This window comes from Equus przewalskii, chromosome 21, assembly GCF_037783145.1.
Source record: "Equus przewalskii isolate Varuska chromosome 21, EquPr2, whole genome shotgun sequence".
NCBI classification, from domain to species: domain Eukaryota; kingdom Metazoa; phylum Chordata; class Mammalia; order Perissodactyla; family Equidae; genus Equus; species Equus przewalskii.
The window spans coordinates 39,140,445-39,161,303 of record NC_091851.1 but is presented as its reverse complement, the minus strand read 5'-3'; the positions used below and the strand labels follow the sequence as shown (position 1 = coordinate 39,161,303).

The following is a 20,859-nucleotide window of genomic DNA, read 5'->3' as shown; positions in this document are numbered from 1 at the left end:
TGCTCTTCCTCCACTGCCCTTGATGTCATCATTGTCGTCAGTCCTGGGCCATTTCTATGGTCTGAATGTTTGTGTCCCCCGCCCTGAATTCGTATGTTGGAACCTCGCCCCCGGTGTGACGGTATCAGGAGGTGGGGCCTTCGGGAGATGCTTAGGTCCTGAGGGTGGAGCCCTCATGAACGGGATTGTTCCCTTATGAAAGAGACCCCACAGAGCTCCCTAGGTCCCTTCCTCTGTGTGACATTGTAGTGAGAAGACAGCCGTCTATGAGGAAGTGACCACACCTGCTGGCACCTTGATTTTGGATGTCTCAGCCTCCAAGAAGTGTGAGAAATAGTGTTTGTCATTTATAAGCTGCCTGGTGGCCATTTTGTTATAGGAGCCCAAACAGCCTAAGACGGCCATTTGGGGAGTCGGGGCAGAGCTGGGCTTTGAGGAGCCCAGAGGCCAACTCCACCTGTGTCCTTATTACCCGGCTCAGCTGCTTCTTGTGAATTCAGCAAAGGATAGTTAGAGTCTCACTGGAAAATTCCAAAGGCAAGACAGCTGCTTGCTTAGAGATGAGCCCACAAAATTTGCAAGAGCTGCTGTTTGAAGCTCACTTAACTGAGCTAGGAGCAGGTCCGAGTGCCTCTCCCGGGGGAGCAAACGTCATGTGGGCATCTGTCCCTGGGGGCATCTTTACTTGCCTCTCTTGATGTTTCCCTGCCTTTTAAGAACCTCACATTTCGAGCTGTGTCATTTAGCTGTCCGTTCAACCCAGATGATGTGTACTTTGCATCGCTGGCTGATGTAAATATAGGGAGCCACCTTGCAGCCACTCCAGACCCAGAAGTGCTCAGCCATCTTTGTGAAATTCTGCAAAGCAGATGTTTCCAAAGGAATGTGCCCTTGTCTTTCGAGGTCAAAAGCTACCAAAACCACAAGAAAGTCTATTCTCAGACTTGCTGTCCACTCAGCATGCATTCCAGAGCAGCGTCTGACCCACAAGAGCAGACAGGACCCAAGAAAGAGGACCAAGAGAGACATCATTTGGCGTCCTCCGAGGGCCCCCGTTATCCACCAACACCGGCACTTTTAACTCTTCTGAGTCATTTATGCTGCATTTAATTTCCACCTCCAAACGAGGTTATTCTCATGTGGTAACAAGTGAATATCTTTGCAAAGGAATCAGGTGATCAGTTAGGCAAGATTTCTGGCAGATCAGCATCCAGACCTTTTTTTAAAGGTCCTTCTCTACTTTCATTCTTACGCACACAGCGTGCAGAGAGCTGCGCTCACTTCCTCCCTCAGCGAGCGCGCTGGATGCGCCCCAGGCCTTGCTCATTTCAGGGCAATGCAGCAGCTTGGGGGGGGGGGGTGCGGTTATTGGGGGAAGTTCCTGGAGAACCATAGTTAATAGCTCTCTGCTCATCCCAGGCCGTAACTTAAGACAGTGGAGAATTTTTATGTTAAAAATGCCTCACTTCCCAGTGTCAGCATGAGCTGCCGTTGGTTTGTCTCTAGAAAAGTAGAACTTGAAAGGCAATTTAGTCACTTGAGGCCATGAGTTAGGTGGGGGGCAGTTCACCAAATCTTATTTTAATGCTACATTTTCCTCTGTACACCCTACCTCCTCCCCCATCAATAAATACATTTCAGATAAATAGGAAAGCTTTATTTTTCCAGAAAAAAGGCCTTCTTTTATGAAATAGTCCTGGTTTGACTCCATCCCACAGAATTGAGAATTGGGTGTGTTTTGTCTGTTGCGGCCTTCGAGTGTAGTTCTGGAGTCTTTTTGTGCCCTGGGCTGATTCAACTTTGTTTTAGTACCGATTTTCTTTTACTTTTCACTCTTTCAAAAAAAAAAAAAAGAGGGGCTTTGTTCTTGTGGGATGATGAAACCATTTCTCTGGCTCTCTCTCCTCCACTGCATTCTTGACACCTCTTTAGTTGGTTATTGACCTGGAGATCTGGTTAGGCTGAGACGGTGTCTGGAAAGGTGGGGCTGGGGCCTGCTTTGCCCATCGAGGATGTCAGGAGTCTTCATCCGGGTGAAGCCAAAGGCAGACTGGAGCTAGGTTTGGAGAAGGAGTCCATTTGGGTGCTCAGCAGCCAGTCCCACCCCTTCCAGGGTTCCAGAGGACATCTGCCTCATCCCTCGAAACTGCCATGAAATCAGATCTCTGGCCAGGCGACCGAAGTGGAGAGCTCCCTGGTGGTTTTACGGTGAGCATGGAGCACCCCAACTTCATTTTATGATGGGATTGTCTGTTGGAAGCAGTTTCGACTGAAGGCTCAGGCATTCTGCAAACCAGCAAATGGGTTTCATCTGAAGCCTATTAGTTCCACCATCCCGGGAAAGTCGAAAGGACACTCCCAGTTGTTGGTTTCCAAAACTCTGGACAGAGTGGAGGTTCTGTTGCATAAGCCGACGACGTGGAGAAGGCCTTTGAAATGTTCTGCAGCCGGTTCTTATAGATTTCTGGAAGTTGATGGTGTCTTTTGAATTCTCAGCTTTATTGGATGCCTGAAAAAGAATTGACCCAAAGTTGATTAATGCACCCTTTCACTTCTTACAGATGGGTTGAGTTGTGGCCTGCTTCAGTGCTTGGAACACGGCTGGCCAGCTGGTGTTCCACGGGCTGCAGTTAGCCTGCAGATATTTTGTTTGGCCCACACGGTATTTAAAAAAATATTTGGATTAGATGCCAACGTTTAAAAACCAGGAGATTGCATATAAAAATACAGATTTCCAGCTTTCCTTGGAAAATCTGAGGATCTGGCCACCCTGGGCTCCACATTCTGCATGGCGGCTACCTGGAGTCAGTCAAGGCTGGCCCAGCGTGGAGACCACCTCCTTTAGACCGAGCACGCACTTGCCGTTGTCCATAGCCCCCATCGCTCACTCTTGTCTCCTGAAGGTGGACGGTGTGTCCATTGTTTGTTACAGCCGTGCTTGTGTTGCTGTCCTCTTGCCACGCCAGCTTCTCTCATCAAGGCTTCTCCCTGGGTCTGTGTGGCATTTGCGTCTGGGCCTCCTCTTCCGAAAGTGCCGCTCACGTCCGTGGCTGCCTAACCCGGCACTTGGAGCCCAGTGGGGCCTTGCAAGTCTTAGCTCCCGCTGTCTTTCTCCTGCCCCTTCCTTGTGGCGAGAAGTAAGACTTCTAAGAACTTCTTATTATGAAATGTTTGAATATATGTAAATATCAAGGCGCACACTGCCTTCACTTAGCCGTCTCTCAGCTTCACCTGTCACCAGCTCGCGGCCAGTCTGATTTCTTTTCCACCTCTGTCGTCCACCACCTCCACTTCCTCGTAATATTTTGAAGCGAATCCTAGACATCAAAAATCCTGGATAAAATCATATCATTTCTTGTGTAAATATTGAGTATGTATGTCTACAAGAAAAGGATTCAGAAAGTACTCGTAATACTGTTAGTGTGCATGAAACTTAACAAAAATTCCCTAGTATCGTGAAGTGTGTAGTATTTAAACTTCCAGTGGTCGCATATACATCATAAGGGTTTTTTTCTTCTTTGGTTTGTTTTTATTATTTTATAGTTTGTTTGAGTCAGGATTCAGACCAGGCCCACGCGTTGCAAGTGGCTGCCTGGTTTCTAAGTCTGGAACCTTTTTTTGGTTTTATTATTATTTTGTAACTTATTTATTGGAAAACCAGGTTGTTTATCCTGTAAAACGTCTCACCGTCTGGCTTTTGCCAGGGAGCTCCCCATGGTGAGGGCGAGCATGTTCCTCCATCCTCTCTGTTTCCTGTAAGTTGGCTGTCGATTCTAGAGGCTTCCTTGATTCAGGTTCAATCCTTTGGGGCAAGTCTGCTTCATCGGTGGTGGTGGATCCTTCTTTCAGGAAGCTCACGATGTCAGGTCGCTTCTCTTTGGGTGACGTTAGTAGTTGTTAATAGTCAGGGCCTATTGATGGAGACCAGCTCCATTAATTCAATGGTGTGTTAATTGCAAAATGGTGATATTCTATTCTAATTCTGTCTCCTCTTCCTCTTCTGTTAGCTGGAAAACTTCTATAAAGGGAAACTTCCCTTCATCAACAATGGTAGAATTCATATAGGAAAAGCAGGATGAATGCTTGATTCTTCCCATTTATTTACCAGTTTTTAAAATAATGGGTTGCTTCATTAACATCCTCCCCTGGTGATCAATTAGGGGTTTTTCTTTGGTACCATTATGAACTCATACATTTCAGCATAATTGATGTTTTAAGATTTTAATGGGCTTTTTGTGGTAGTTCCTTTTGTCATTATCATTTGATGGATCTAAATAATGTGACTTCCTCTCCTTTCTTTCTGTGGCTTAGCAATAGACTCGTACAGGCTGAGGTGTCAGGGAGGAAAGGATCCTACGTATAGGCTAAGGGTTGTACCGCCTACATGTGTGAAGGGGAATCAGAAAATAGTCTTGCATGCCAGCTGGCTGGGATATTCCTCGCACCGCTAAGGAGTCCTTAACATGACCTCAGAGCAGCTACGGTTAGCGGGGGAGGGAGAGTTTTGTGCTGATTAGGATGTGGACGGCTCTGTTGTTACTGATCCCGGCTCATTTGCCCACTGCACAGTGACCCAATCACCAAGACCCTGAGTTTGCAGCACAGAAAGTGTGTATTCACAAGGCAGCCAAGCGAGGAGATGAGAGAACAAGTCTCAAATCTGCCGCCCTGAAAATGGGGATCAGGGGTGTTTACGGGATGTGGGGGCGGGGTGGTCTGAAGTGTGGGGATAGGTGATTGGAGGTATGGAGAAGTGAGGGAGCGTAGTCAAGCCTCGTGGCTCTTCCTAGGGTGCGTGTTCACAAAATGGCGGCATTAGCATGAGCCGAGGGTGGAGTTTTCAGCCCCACTAATGGCAAAGGGTCACCTGTTGGACACTTGCGCAGGCCCAGTTGATGGGTCGGTGGTCTCAACCGTCCTGAATTGGACAAGGAGTCGACTCTCAGTTCCTGAAAAACAACTGAAGCAGCCGGTACCATGGTGACCCAAGTGTCAACGATGTTATCGTTAAGGAACCTGGTGGGAGTCTGATAATATACTGCTTATCTACGTGACTTTTTAAGAATAATCATTCATGGCTATCTGGCCACCAGTTTCACTGTAACCAAAACCCAGAGTAACAGTGGCTTAAACAAGATAGATGATTTCTTTCCCGTGTGACAGCACAGCAGTCTCATGCATACGTGGTCCACGCGGTCCAGGGTGGTATGCTGGCCTGGTGGTGCCAGGACTAGGCTCTTTTTGCCTTACTCCTCCACCACTCTTAGGATGGTACCCTCATCTGTGCTATCCAGGATGGTTCCTGGGTGGGAGGAGGGGGTGGGGGAAAGGAGGAAGGAGAGCGAGCCCCTTCCCTTTAAGGGCATAACCCAGAAATTGCATCTGTCCCTTGACTGATACCTGGTTGGCTAGAGCCTGGTCATATGACCACACAGAGCTGCAAAGCAGGCTGGGGAATGTAGTTTTTAATATTTACGTTTCCCAACCAGGTGCAGAACTCAAATCTGTTTCTGGGGAAGACGAGGAGGATGGATTTGGGGTCTGCACAGGACGTGCGATCATAATGGGAAAATAGCTCCAAAAGGAGGTTGTATATTTTGTATTGTTCAATATTCTTAGGAGTTTCTTCATCTATTCCACAAATATTGATTGAAGGCCTCCCATGTGCGAAGGGCAATTTGTAGGTCCTGAGGACACAGCGGTCCCTGCACTAGATGGAGTCCTTGCCTTTCTGGAGCTCACCTCCTAGTTGGGGAACCAGACAAACTAATAAATATGTATTATAATGTCAGATGGTAATAGCACTATGAAGAAATCTGAAACAGAATGAGGGGTGATTCTCCCCAAATTCAGAGAGCTCTTCTCCTCAGAGTCAGTCCAGGAGCCCCAGATATTTTCTTACTGCCTTTTTGCCTGAAACGGGTTTCTCAGCCTTGGCCCTGTTGACCCTGGGGTAGGATCATTCTCTATTGTGGGGCTGTCCTGCACACTGTAGGATGTTTAGCAGCATCCCTGGCCTCCACCCACTAGATTCCAGAAGCCCACTCTCCCTACCCCCCACCCCGGTTGTGACAACCAAAATGTCTCTAGATACTGCAGAATGTCCCATGGGGGGAGGAACTGCCACCCATTAAGAACCACCAGTCGGAAGGATTTAGTGCCCCGTTCTGGTGGAGACGACAGCTTTATAGTGTTGAGCGTTGACCAAACAACGTGTTTTCGGGGGGAGAGGGGAGGGTATCCACTCTAGAAAGAGGCCTGCCGTCTGGAGACTGGAGAGTTCTCAGAGCTCTCTGGGTGGGTGAAGCCCCCAGGAACCGGTTTCTTGCTGTGCACGGTGAGTGCCCAGGACAGGGGCTCCTGTGTCAGAGGATGGCGATGACTAGTTGTTGCCAAAGGAAGCGTGACTTGGAGCCCCACTTCGCCTCTTCCTCGCCTGTGGCCTTGGGTGAGGCATGTGTGAAAAGCCATTTGTAGACTGTCAGGGCCCCACAGGACGGGGAGGCTGATGGCCGTGTGGACGCAGGCTCCTCCTACACTGGTTTGCTCCGGCTGCATCAGGAAACTGCCAGGAGGCGTCTTGTTGGGGCATCTGCCCTCTCGATTTCTTCCCATCAACTGGTGCCTGTTTATTCATTCTTTGAAGGGATGTTTGCTGAGCACCTACTGTGTGCTGGGCTTTGTGCCAGGCACCGGGACACAGCTGTGAATCCAGTGGACGAGGCGGTTGCCCTGACAAAGCTCTCTAGGAAGCCAACCGATAAATAATGAGAACTTCAGATGGGGCGAAGAGCTCCGAGTAAAATAAACACGGTGATGATAGGAGAGGGAGTGACTTCAGAGGGGGCAGGCAGGGACGGAGGAGGTGGCTTGAGACCTGAAGGAGAGCAGATGGGGGAAGGGCATTCCAGGCAGAGGCACAGCCTGTGCAAAGGGCCTGAGGTGGCCAGAAGCCTGGTTTGGTGGAGGACAGACGAGGTCTGGGGTGGCTGAGAGCCCTGACCCAGAGGTTTTGAGGGCTGGCCAGGCCACATGGGGCCTCCCGGGCCGCAGAAGGGAGCTGATTCAATTCCAGGAGAGGAGGGAAGGGAAGCCGCGGGCAGGTGGAAAGTTGCAGTTTGGGGTGTGTTTACCAGACTGACAAGGAGAGGAAGTAATTATAACAATGTCCCTCCTACTTAACGAGCACCCTCGGAAGGCAGAGCCTGGTTGCGTCCCCAAGTCACAGCTGGGAAACCCGGCAGCAGAGAGAGGAAGCGATTTCTCCCAAAGCTGGAGGCGCAGAGGGTGAGCTTTTAAAGTCACGTGTGGGACAGAACCCTCTAGATTCGATTTGTGAACAGAGTAGGGCATTTCTCTTGAGCCCTTTCCCTCCCTCTCTCTCTGATGAGACTCCAGAAAATGGCCTTTCGCGCCAGACCTGCCTGTCTGCAGCCTCCTGGACACCTGCACGGAGTCTCAGGCTCAGCGGGGACACAGTCAGCTGGTACCCCACCCTGCTTTGTTCCCCCTGCACCATCTGTACGGCGGCCTAAGAAATTCAGAGGTGTGGCCTTAGGCAAGAGATTTAATGTGTGTGACTCAATGTCCCCATCTATAAAATGGGGATAATAGCAGTGCTGCAGGTTTGAATGAAATGATGTATGGAAAGTGCACGTAATAGGGTCAGCCGTGCAGGAAGCGCTCCGGGGAGAGTAACTGTCAGCTTTGTTGTCCTCGTCACCATCTCACCTGTCCAGGCTGGTGGAAGCATGTCAGTTTCTGCATCTGAGACGTGCCAACCCTTCTCTAGTGTCTTCCGCCAGCTCCAGGTTGAGGCCCTCTGCTCGGGCGCCACTGTGAGTCTCGTGGTCGGGGACCCAGCCCGCTCCATTGGGACCCCCTGCCGACTGTGGGATGTGGGACGTTGATTGCAGTCTTGCTCATACTAGCAGACGACCAGAGCCACCTGTTTATTGATGAGCTACAGCCACACAAGGGAGTGTGGAGCAGCTGGGGCCAGGAGCAGAGGGGACCTTCTCCTGTGTGTGTTTCTGTACTTTTGGGTTTTCTTTTCTTCTTTTTCAATCCATGTATTACATGAAAGAAAAAGAAAAGGGACACATTTCAGGTCCTAGAAATGAGCCTAGAGGCTAATATAAAAAATGGGGATTTTGAGGGGCCAGCCCTGTGGCATAGTGGTTAAGTTCGGTGTGCTCCACTTCAGTGGCCCAGGTTTGGATCCCGGGCACGATGGACCTACACCACTCATCAGCCATGCTGTGGAGGCATCCCACATGTAAGGTGGAGGAATATTGGCACAGTTGTTAGCTCAGGGCTAATCTTCCTCAGCAAAAAAAAAAAGGAGGGGGGACTTTAGAGTAGAAAGCTTTTAGTTCTGCTTAGGGGTGTGTCTCCCACCATTCGAATGCATGCTCACCCCTCCTGTGCACCCATCTTGGCTCTGAGTGGAGGTTGACGTGGCTGTGCTGAGGTTTTCTTACTTCTGAACCTTTGTCCACACCATAACCTCTGCCTGGAAAGCCATCCTCTCCCTTTGCCCCTATTGAAATCTGGCCAGCGGACATTTCAAGGCTCTGACAAGGTCTCTTCTCTCTGCAGCAGAGGTTTTTCTCCTCCTCTGAGTCCTGGCGACACCTGGTCCTTTGTGGGTGCTATGTGTCACATACACCTTTCAGGGGTTTCTATATATTTTTTCCTCCCCCCCTCAAGTGCACGTCTGTGGGTGGTAAGGACTGATGTTTGACTCGCCTGTACCCCCTGCTGCCCCTCAACTTGACAACATTTGTTAATGTCCCCTTTGCTCAGAGCCTTGCCCAGCTCCCTGTGTGTAAGATGTCACCAGATATTTGTGGAATTGAATGACTATCCAAGAATGAAATAGAAATCTTACACTGCCTGGGTTTTAAATGATTTAAAACTATTCATCATGAAACCACAATGATAATACTTATTTTAATGATGATGATAGGAGCTAATTCATACATGGCACTTACTGTATCTCAGTTCTTGTCTAAGACTTTACTGTATCAACGCGTTTAATCCTCACCACAGCCCCACGAGGTGAGTTTTATTATTCCCATTTTATAGATGAAGAAACTACAACCTAGAGAGGTTAAGTAACTGGCCCAGGGTCACACAGCCAGTGAGTAAATTTGTGGGTGTTTTTTATCTAGATTTTGTTGAGGAAAGATGCCAGGCATTTCTTTGCGCGTTCAGGAATGCAATTGACAAACCCTAGAGTGTCTGCTAACAAGGTTTGATAGCATGTGAAACCTGGGGAGACAGCCTGTGCCCCTGTCCTCGAATCGGGCCTCAGTAGACAGCTTAGGAATCCTGGACTGCAAGCTTCTTAAAAGGCCTGAAAAAGAGTTTGAGAGACGCAGCGTAGAGGGTGGGGGTGGAGGAATAAGCTTGTAAATGGAAGAAGAAAACTGCAAAATTGAGGTGATTGGTTTTAATGAAATGCCCGTCAACATGTCAGCCAGTCCCCTTTGACCTTTGTAGCGACATTTAAATTGTATTTATTGTGAGCAAGGGAGCATTTTAGTTGCTTGGCATGATACGGCCTAGAGTTTCCAAAAACAGAAGTGCTGGGGGCCTTGAATGTCCCATTGGGACTTTGCAGGGTCGCTGTGTAGGGCCGCATCCCCGTCTGAGCCTTGCAGAGGGGTCCAGCTGGTCCCCGGGCTCCCCCTCAATGGCCCCCCAGGCCTCGGAGTGCCCCGTGGACCTGGACCTGACTAGGGCAGAGTCTGCAGACCGGGCCGGGCTGGACCCTCCAAAATGTGCTGGCTGCTGCGCACTAGGAAATCGATTTCCCGCCTGCAGCCCGCAGCACTGCCCAGCGCCTGGCCATCCTGAAGCTGTTGTGACAGCAACACCAAGCGCCATGGAAACGATTGTGCAACCCTGGGAGCCGGCTGCCGGGAGCGCGGGGCGGCTGCCTCCACTCGGTGTGCTGGGCCTCGCTTCCATGTGCCTCTCCTCCATTCCTCTCGTGCTGTTGTGCTTGGCCTGGGCTCGCTTTGGGCTCAGAAGTGCCCCTTTTGCAGGGAGACCGGCGAGCTCGCTCCCCCTTTCCGTGCCAGGAGGCCAGCCCAGCTGGCACACGCGCCCCCTGTTCCTTCTCCTGCCTTCCAGCTGCCAGTTTCTCCCAAAGACAGCATCCTCTGGACCCCTCTGGCAGAGGCCTGAGGTGCCTGGGGACGCCTGGGAGTGGGCATCGGAGCTGGCCCGGCTTCCCTCTTGTCGACAGCACAGGGTTTGCATCCGCGGCTTGGCCAAGGCTCTCCCGGCCGGCCGGCTGGTGGGGCCTCCCTCCCACTGTGGTTCCAGGCGTTTCTGGGGCGGAAAACAGAAACCAGCCCTGTGTTTCCCAGGCTGCCAGGCTTCTGAGAAATTCATGCCTCGGCCCAGGGACTGGAACTCCCTCTCCTGCCCACCCTGGCCCTTTTCGGAGAAGGAGGTCCCCTCTGCCCCCAGGCTGGCTCCCTGTTCTGTTCTGATTAAAGAGAAGTTTCTGAGGATGGTCTTCCGCCCATCTGCACTTGCCACCCCTTTGGTCACCAGCTCTCTCCCAGCCCTGTCCTCCAGCTGTCTGATGCCAGAGTGTGGGTCCCGGGGGCTCACCCCACGATGGCCTCTTGGTGTGTGACTGTGTTCAGGCCTGCCCTGGAGAGAGTTTCCCGAATTCAGACTCTGGATCACAGCGCCCACGTGGGGCCTTGCTGCTCTCAGGAGCTCTCACCCGTTCAGAGTCCCCTCTGTGCGGCTGGTGTTGGCCGAGGGGCAGGAAGGAGAGCAATCTGTTTAAGGTAATTCCTGCTAGAGTGGGAGTGACTGATGCGATTAGGGCCCCTCCTGCAGGTACTTCCGGTTTCAGAGAAGGCCTCATTCATGCCAAGGCCAGTGGGTCTCTGAGGGAGAAACGGGGGGGGGGGGGGGGATGTTTTCACGGCAAGGTTGGCACCTCTAGGTTCTTTTTGGAAGGTTTGGTATCTTGGCCCAAATTTCTTGCACTTTAGTTAGTTCCACTCAACACATTTGCTAAGTGCCTACTATGTGCCAGGCAGAAAATAAGTCGAAGAGCATCGATTTAGTAACTTGCATTGTGGTTTGTCACATGGGGACATGTAGTTGACTCTGTGTGTGTGTGTGTGTGTGTGTTTGTGTGTGTGCGTGCGTGTGTGTACAAGTGTGCATGCAGAGGAGCAGCCCAGGAGCTGGTGTGGGCAGGAGAAATAGGTTGGCTCAGTCAGGTCCTCCTTGGACTTCAATGGTTAACTCTGATCATTTGAGGTCTGAACAAAAGGCTTCTGTCTTTACCATTAAACTGCCGTTTATTGGCGAGGCAGCAGCGCAGGGCAGAGCGGCTTCGAGTGTGCTCCTGCATTTAGATCCCAGCTCGGCCACCTGCTGGCTGTGTAACTCTGAGCAAGTCCCTTCAGCTCAGAGCCTTGGTTCACTGAACTGCAAAATGGGAATAATAATAAGAACAACGTCTACCCCAGGGGCCTTGTGAACACTGTGTGGTTAATGCGTGTAGATTTTGTAGGCCAGGACCCGGCACAGAGCAAGTGCTCGGTACGTGCCAGCCACCAGCATCGTGATCAACACCTGCGACCAGCCGGGTAGCTGTGGGTGAAGGCAGGGAGGGCCCTGCCCCATGGATCTTCCAGGGGCTGGGGAAAAGGGAGAGTGAACACCGCAAAGAAATGCATTTCAGATGGCGAGACGTGCTAGGAAGGAAGGAAACAGGTGCTGCGAGAGAGAACATTAGACAGGTTCCCCAGGGAAGGCCTCTCAGAGGAGGTGGCCCTCTCCTGCCCCAAGCGTGCTAGACTGTTCCTTCCTTTACTCCCAGAAGGGTGAGCTCCTTGCTGCTCTTCCCCATGAGAGTTCTGGATAGTGATTGTCTCATTTTGTCTTCCTTCCTCCTCGTCTCCGTTCCTTTCCCCACCTCCTTCCTTTTCTCTCTCCCACCCCCTCCCTCCCTTTCTGCCCTTCTGCCTTTCTCTCTTCCTTTTCTCTTTCCTTCCTTTCTTTACATACCAAATTGCTCTTATTAAATATATGTAGGATATAAAAAATAACAATACAAATGAATACCGTGCACCCGCCGTCGAGTTTACAGAGAAAGAACATAGCCATTCCTCTGAGCTCCTCTGCCTTTAAAAGGATTTATCTGGAAACCTTTCAGTTATGTTTCTTTACAAGAAGACTTTTAAGATACTTTCCTTTGATACTATCATCACAGCGAAAAATGAATAATTCTTTATTATCATCAACCTCCGTGTTCCGATTTTCAACTGCCTCATTAATGCCCTAATTTTTCTCTTCACGGTTTGTGTGACTGGATCCAGGGCAGGCCCACACGCTGTTGGTGTCAGGATGTGTTTCCTGTTTCTTTCATCTGTCCGTGCCCCCTGCATCTTTGTCCTCAGGCCGTCTTTACTTGAAGAAGCCAGGCAGTTTGCAAAGTCTGGGTTTTGCTGATTGCAGCCCCGTGGTGTCATCTAAACGTGTTGCTCTGCCCCAGTATTTCCTGTAAGTCGGTAGTGAGATAGAAGCTGGATCAGATTCATTTAGGTGTTTTTGGCAAGACCACCTCTGTAGGTGGTGGTATGTTCCTCCGTGAGGAGGCGCAAGGGGCCTGCTGGTCGCTTTTCTGCGTTGTTCTCAGCATGATGCTGGATGCCTGGATCGAGCGTGTAATTTTGAATGCATTCTCTTTGCTCCCACCTTAGAGTGATGTCCTGAATTTTGTGTTTGTCACTTCCTTTTCTATATAGTTTTACCACGTTTTTGAGTTTGCATGCTTCTGTACTCTACGTAAATAGAATCATGCTGTAAGAAGTTTCCTGTAACTTGCTTTTTCCTTCTCCATTCTGTTCTTGAGATTCATTTCTTGTCTTTGCTGTAGCTGTATCTTTTCCTTTTTTCTCCTCTGTAGTATTCCATTCTGCAGCTCATTTATCCATTCTGCTGATGGTGGACATTTGCTTGTTGCCAGGTTTTCCCCTTTGCTGTTATAGACAGTAGTTTCTGGAATGGTCTTTCTCTATTTCTGCTGTATGCGCACAGAGGAGTTTCTGTAGGGTGATCCTGCAAGTGGAATTGCTTGGTCACTGGGCATACTCGTCTGCCGCTTTGGTAGACAGCACTAAATTATCCTCCAGGGCAACAGTACCGTTTATAGTCCTCAGCACATGGAAGGAATTGCACGGCTCGACGTCCTCCCAATGTTTGATACTGTAAGACTTCTAAACTGTTTTGCGTAGCTCACGTGTATAAAATGGTATCTTTTGACGAACAGAAACTTTTAATTGTAGTTAAATTTATTTTCTGAAAGGTTTGAGCTTTTTGAGTCTGGATTGGGATGGTGCTACCCAAAATGTGTCATCGGACTGGCAGCCACGGTGTCACTCGGGAGCTTGTTAGCAACACAGATTCTTGGGCGCTGCCTCAGCCCTGCTGACTCAGACACTAGGAGTGGGCCCGGCAATCTGTTTCATAAGCCCTCCACGCGATTGTGATGCTGCTCCAGTCTGGAGTTCTGGTTTTGGAAATCTTTTCCTACCCTAATGTCATACAGAGCTTCTCCCATATTGTCTTCCAAATGTGTTATAGTCTTACCTTTCACCATAAGTTTGTGATCCACCTGGAATTGATTTTTGTGTCCCGTTGGAGGTAAGGTTCCAATTTCAGTATTTTCCATATGGATTACTAGTTATCCTGGACCGTCTATTGAGAAGTCCATCTTTCTCCACTGTCATCAGTCCATCGCAGTCATAAATACCACTTCCATGCCTCTTGCTGGTCTCTCTTGTCCCCTAGGTCAGTGTGCCCCCCACAGCAGTTAATTACAGCGGCTCCGTAGATATTACTGATTTCTGCTAGGTGCGTTCACCAGCTTGTTATTCCCCAGAAGTGGCTTGCCTTTTCTTGGCTTTTTGCTTTTCTGTGGACACATTAGAGTCAGCTTATCAGGCTCCACAGAAGGGCACTGCATCTTTAGATCAACTTCAGATCACTGCACCTCTACCTCAAATGGAGGAAAACGGACATGGTACAATATTGAGTTTTGTGGAGTTTTTCTAGAACCTGTTCAAGGTCACCTTTCGTAACAGAAGAAAAGGTCGAGCCACCTCTCACGGGGGCTTGCCATTGTGCCCAGCCACCGACCCTGCCACATGGCCTGGGATGCGCCTCACGAGCTCGCGATGGCCCCACCACCCACGTCCCTGCTCGGAGTTTGGGGGCCTCAGGGGCTGGAGCCCAGGGTTGAGGGGTTGGAGCGCTTGGGTCGGAAAGGCTGACTCTCCCGTCTCTGAGCGTTCTGGTTTCCGGAGGATCTACTGCTCTGAGAACCTGCCTCCCACAGGTCCTTTCACGGGCAGTTTCCAGCCAGGGCCCAGTGGGCGTATGACATGGGCTCAGAATAGAGATGTTCACAAATGGAGAAACGATTTATCCCCCTTTAAGTTGGACTGAGTGGAAAATGAAGGTTTAGGGCTCCAGATTCCATCGTGCTTGTCCCAACCCCCTTCGCTGTGTGGTTCCATACACCCGCTGCGGGTCACGCTTGGTGCCAGGCGCCCTGGGGGGCCTGGACCTCGTGGGCCATCTGAGCCAGGATTCCACTAGTCAGAGAAGGAGACAGGCAGGTGACAATGTGACCAAAAGCTCAGAGACGCTGGCTTCTCCCTTCTGACAGCAAAGTACCATCTCTCGCTGTTTCTTTCGGGGTCTGCTCTACAGAGACAAGCATCACAGTACTCCGTGTTTGCCACAATGAAGTCAGCGCTGGTTTGCCCCTTCTCGGAACCAGGGTTTGTTCACTCATTTGTCCCTTCTTTCCTTTAGTCATTCATTCATCCAGTAGCTATTTGTTGCTCTCTGCTAGGGACACCGCAGTCAGCAGAAAGGCTTGGGGTCCCTGCCTTCATCGAGCTCACAGTCTAAGCCCAAGTGATAAACTGGGTGGAGCCAAGCGCTCTGAGAAAAAGCAAAACAGAGCGGAAGGGAGAGAGAGTGGTGGGTGGCATGAAGGCTTGCTGTTCCAGGAAGGGAAGCATCCTAGAGGGGGTGACATTTGAGCAGGGATCTCAATGAGAGAGCTTTGCAGACATCTAGGGAAAGAGCATTGTAGGTAGAGAGAACAGCAAGTGCGAAGGCCCTGGGGTGTGAGTGTGCTTGCTGTGTTGAGAGAGTAGGTGGAAGGCTGGGGAACTAGAGGAGAGTGAGGAAGAGAAGTGCATGATCTTCGATCTTAAAGGAGTGGCCTTTCCTGAGGCCAAGTGGGATCCCTGGGTGCCAGCAGCAGGTGGGTGCTGGCTGGTGGTTCGGGAAAGTCCATCAAAACAGACTTCTCACTAGGAGGCCAGCAGGTGTCCGTGGCACCCAGGCTTCTGCTGTGGATGGTTGTGGTCTGGCAGCCACTCACCCGTCACCCTCTGGGATAACTTGGATTTCCCCATCAGACAGGCTCCTGACAGTGGAGGCTAAGAGAGTTATATTTCCTTTGAAGGGAGGGTGCTTTGTGTGCCCTGCAGATGGCCGCCAGAGCCCCAGGCCAGAATCAGACTGACACACGGAAGGCTTGGATTCCCTTAGGTCTAGAAACACGGGCTGTGATGGTTTTATGGGGAGTGAGCTGAAGTGTTCCTCTCCTGCTGGAGAATATTGCCAACAGGAGCCAGCAGGGAGCGTCCAGTCACACCTGGGGAAGCCGCCGCCTCTCCCTGAACGCCAGGCAGTGGCTCTGTCTTCAGTCTTGGATACCCTGGCCTCACCTCACCTTTTAGATCTCTACCCCGGGCTTGGCACAGTGGTCCCGAGGGGGCCAAGCCACTCTGCTGCTTCTTCTCATCCTCCCTGGTGAACTAGAGTGAGCAGCATCGATGTTAGCTCACCCCCTTTTTTCTTGGCTTACTGTACGGGTGATTTCTACCCTGATGAAAGCCAGTGTCTCCCGAGGACCAGCCTTTGTTCAGAGCTGCCTTCAGAGAAGCAGGTTCTGGTTGCCAGATGTCAATTGCAAAAGAATTTCCATCTTCAAGTTGCTCGAGCCGGACTGTGTAGGTTTGAATCCAGGCTCTGCTACTTAGTAGCTGAATAACCTGGCTATGTTACCTCGTCTCTCTGTGCCTCAGTTTTGTCATCTGGAGAATAGGGACAGTCACTATCCTACTTCGTGGGGTTACTGTGAAGATTAAATAAATATATGCAGTGTGCTTTTCTGTTCTCCTAACTCTATAGCCTCAAGGCCCCAGGAACAGGACAGGCCAAGAGACTCGCTGAGGGTACAGGGGGGTGCACGTGGCTGGCACTCGCTTGTTTGTGTTGCTGATGACGCAGGGCTCCCATTCTGCCCTGTCCTCTCTGGTCCAACTACCGTCAGCTTGGCCAACAACTTCCCACTAGGGTCTCAGACCAGCTCCTGGAGACCATTAAAAGCCAGACCTCACTGGGCAAATTCTGGTTAAATCCAGTCAGTTAGGGGTTTGTGTTTCATTCGTTCGCTCAGCCATTCCTCCATGAAATTTTGGCTGAGCACGGGCCGTGCACTCTGTCCTGGGTGCTGGGGATGTGGCAGTGAGCAAGAGATGAGGTCCCTGCCCTCGAAGGGCTGTTACAACCCCCGGAGGGGTTGACGTTACAATGTGGTGGGCTTCAAGATACAGTGTCCTTGTAGCCTGAGCCATGCTACTCCCTCCCCAAAACAAGATCCATCACCACGGCAACCATTTGCCACTGAAAGGCTGTGTCCATGCTCACGTACCTGCGGGGTCCACCCTGATCATCTGATGCTAAGCTGCTGTGAAAGCTGGCGCATGCCACTGGATCTGTTGATGCGCCGTAAATGTGAAGGCATGGGGCCTCGTAGAAAGTGTCCACCAAATGTTGTGCATCGGGCTGGACACACATGTCCTTTAGGAACTGTGGAGATGAACTGGGCCACCTGCCTCCCGTCTTTCCAAGAGGCATCCCGTGTCCAGGCCTGGAGGAGCAGCCCTCCGCCTCTGCCCTCAGGCCCTGCCCCTGGCCCCTGGGGAATCCTGCTGCGTGTGGATTTGGATTTCTGAGTCATGAAGTCTAATGGTGGAGGGGGATGGGAGGAGGATGCTGGGATTAAGGCCTAGAAAGCTGAGTTTGGGGACATGACATATTGTGTGTTGCTTGACCAGCATAGGGTGGGTGTGTCTCCCTGGAGGCTAGCTCAGGACCTCCTCCGCCTCCTCAGGGCTTGGCACCTTCTTGGCTGCAGGCTGCTCTGCCCTCCCCATCTGCCAACGACATGCCCTCCTCCCAGTTAGCACCTCGGCTTCTTACTCGAAACCAGAGTCTCAGAACTGCCATGTTTACTCATCCCGAGAGCTGGGGACAGTTTGGGACACCATGAGGCATTTTTCTCGTAAACTCCGAGGTCTTGCTGGTAAGATGTCTGGGTGGCTGGGGCTGTACGGGCCTGCTGCCTGGGCTGGCTTCCGGGGGCCTCTGGTTTGCAGAGTGCTGGTGACTCAGAGGCCTGCTCTGCACATCGCCGGCCCAGTGCAGCCAGCACACGGTGCGGGGACCTGGGAGGGGCCCCCTCTCTGCAGGATGTGAAAATGCATCTCTGAGAGCAGGCCGACCTCAGACCCACCCACTCCACAATGCAGAAATAGCTTCAAGGTGAAAGTGCTCTGGTGAGGGGGTTAGCTCCTGTCCGGTCCATTCAGTCTGTTAACCGGATGTCCTGTGTGGTGGGCTAGTACCTAGTAACAACAGTAATAGAACAGCCGCGAACACTGTTAGCTTGGCGTGGTGCCAGCTGTCTCCACTGCACATCTTTCTGGAGACACATTATTAGTCCCATTTTACAGAGGGGGAAACTGAGGCTCAAGAAGCTGAACGATTGGCTCACATTCCTTCCATGACTGTGAAGTGCTTACCATGTGCCACCCACTGTCAGAAGCCCCAGCCCTGTGTTGACTCACTGATTCCCTCTGAAATGAACATTCCCTCTAAAACTGTTGGCATCATTATTGCCCACATTTATAGGGGAGGTGCAGAGCGGGCCGGAGTTCCCCTCCAGTCCTCGGAGGACGCGGCGGGCTGGGATCCCGATCTGAGCAGTCTGGCTCCCTGCGCCTCTGCCCCCGGCTGTGAGCCGCTCACCCGATCCCCAGCTCCTGCACCCAGCGGTCCGTGGCCCCCGCCCTCAGACACATGCAACCTCCCCCGACACAGAGAGGCTGCGTGTGAGCTCGGCGGAGGGTGGGGAAGGAGAGGGGCTGTTGGGGGAGGAGCCCAGGCTGCCCTGGAGGCTGGATGCGGACAGAGACAGGATTCAGGTGCAGAGCAGAGAGCAGGGCCTTCCCGGCACGAAGCCAGACCATCTGAGGGTGTGGCGGGGACGTGGGGCCATAGGAGCCACGGCTGCTCCTTGTTCAAACCCTGGGACCCCCACAGACCAGCTGTAGGACCTTGGGCTGGTCACTTCCCCTGGGCTGCTTCGTTGGCAGATGCTGGAGGGGAATGTGCTCTGGCTGAATGGTGCTTAGGGGGCTGTCTTAGCTCAGGCTTCCATGTCAGACTTCCATGGATGGGGGGGCTTAAACCACAGAAATCGGTGTCCTCACTGCTCTCGGGGGGCCGGAAGTGCAAGATGAGGGGGCCAGCGTGGTCGGCTTCTGGTGAGGGCCTGCCGCAGAGGGACGCCTCTTGCCATGTGGCAGAGCGAGCGAGCAAACCAGCTCCAGGGTCTCTTCTCTATGGGCACTGACCCAGCATGAGGACCCCACCTCGTGGCTCATCTAACCCCAATTGCCTCCTGAAGGCCCCTTCTCCAAATACCATCCAGCCGAAGGTTAGGGCCTCAAACAGAGCAGTTTTGGGGACATCGTTCCATCCACAGCAGGGGCTGTGCAGGTGGAAATTCTGATTAAGGGGCCGAGAGTGGGGTTAGGGCTCTGTCTGCACATCCTGGGAGAGTTAACGTCCTTTAGGGATACCCAGGGTCGTGTCACACACGCATGCACACTCACAGCCTTTGAGTTGAGAGCGCAGCGCCATGGCAGGGCCTGAGTCACTTGGAGGAATTTAGGGCTGGGTCTGATCCCTGCTCGGACCCGGTGGAATTTCTTTCCAGGCAGCTAGTGGTTTCTCTTGCCTGTGAGCCTGGAAGCGGGGCTGGGTGGCCTGGGGGGTCCTGGCTTATTTTGCTGTCACTCACCCCACCCCACAAGCCCTTGGCTGAGCCTGGAAGGTGGAGGGTGGAAGGTGAAGGTGGAGGGTGGCTAGCCGGCACTTGCCTCCCCCTCCTCAGGCTGGTGTTGGGGGGGTGGCTTGCCCAGGGCTGGGCCCCATGGCCAGGGCTTGCCAAGTGCACGTGGGGACAGGCCTACACTTCTGGGGAGTCAGTCTGCAGGCCAGTCAGTTCTCACGACGAACGGGGCTCAGGGACTCAGGAGGGAGGCGGACGTGTTGAAACCTTCTTGGGGAGGGGAATTTCAAGACAGAGGGGACGGTGTCGTGGGAGGGGTCGTGAAGGGCCAGGGGGCCTCCTTACAGGACGTGGGCTTTGGAAATGTGTGTGGGGGGTGTGGTTGTCTTTTTTGGGGGGCGGGGGTTGTGCTGTGAGCTGGTCGTGACATCTTGTGGGAAGGCATCGAATGACCCAGAAAGTGAATCTATGGGAAGGTGAGGTGGAGGCCGGGCTGGACGATTCAGTGACCACCCAGTGAATCCTCTCCGGGAGCAGGGCCTTGCTGGTTGTTGAAGGAAATGTCTCGTGAGGTGGGCAGGGGGGTCGGGAGCTCCTCCGAGAGGCCACGAGGAAGTTCTGTGTGGTTCTGTGACTTGAGGAGGTGGCTGAGGAGGGGAACGCTTCCTGCTGCTCCAGGCTTCCACCTGCTGCTGCCCTGGAGGGTCTGACCCCTGCCCCCAGCCTCCGTGCCATCTCTCACAGATAAACAAGGATAAATAAACTCAATGCTGTAACGTAAATGTTTGGTTTGTTCCTCCAACCCCCAAAGAGAAAGATGGCTTCCCAAACAGTGAGGTATTTATTTTATCATCTCATTTGCGGTCACGGGCTGACTTGTGGGTTTGGATCACTGTTTCTTTCCCGAATGTCAACTCGGGGGAGTAACAAGTGCTTTTTCTTTTTCTTTTGCTTCTGTTTTGTTTAAAAAAGAAAAAGCAACTTATTTTGCCGTGCTGGCTTTGTGGCTGATGCCTCTCTGCATCAGAGGTTTGGGGTCGAGGCCGCGATGAAACGGCGGAAGGACCAGGAAGCAAGCCGCGGTTTGCTCAGAGCACGCTCCTGCCTGTGGTCGCTACCGGAGGAGCTGTGGTTGCTTGACAGGAGAGGTGCAGCTCAGCTGCCTGGAGTCAGAAGAAGTGCTGCCGAACGGGAGGGGAGGACAAGGAAGAGGGGTCAGCTCGGCTGAGGGGACAGTAGGCTAGTGCTGCCTTGTAGGACAGCTTAGCTTGGAGAACGTGGACCAAGTGGAGAATAGAGAAGGGAGCGTGCTCTGCAGTGGCTGGAGGGACAGCAGTACTTTCACTGTAGACCCATCACACGGAACATACCTTAGACCATGCTCATTCCCATCAGCTCCATGACACAGATGCACACAGGCCTTCCCGTCTAGTTCCATCTCTTTTAAAGACGCTTGCCTGTGCCCTCAGAAGGCTGGAAGCTGGTTCTATTAATTTGTCAAGGTGACAGATTCTTGGGTCTGTGTTTTTTTCTGTATTTTATCTGTTGACACCTGTGCTTTCACGTCAATGATCAATGTCAATTAATCAGTGAACCACTTCCACTCCATAACCTAAATTATCATCTAATGCACAGACTAGTGGGGC

General features: G+C 51.9%; 1 protein-coding gene and 1 long non-coding RNA gene across 8 annotated transcripts in view; one reads left to right on the top strand and one right to left on the bottom strand.

Moving 5' to 3' along the window:
• The window catches only part of NFATC2 (nuclear factor of activated T cells 2), a 158,389-nt gene that overhangs the window by 122,893 nt on the left and 14,637 nt on the right, over positions 1-20,859 (top strand). The gene's annotated exons all lie outside the window — the stretch shown is intronic.
• Positions 9,446-10,865, bottom strand: LOC139078279 (uncharacterized). Its single transcript, XR_011531183.1, has 2 exons — positions 10,633-10,865; positions 9,446-10,344 (listed from the first exon to the last, which is right to left on the bottom strand). It is a non-coding gene; the product is annotated as an uncharacterized lncRNA (long non-coding RNA).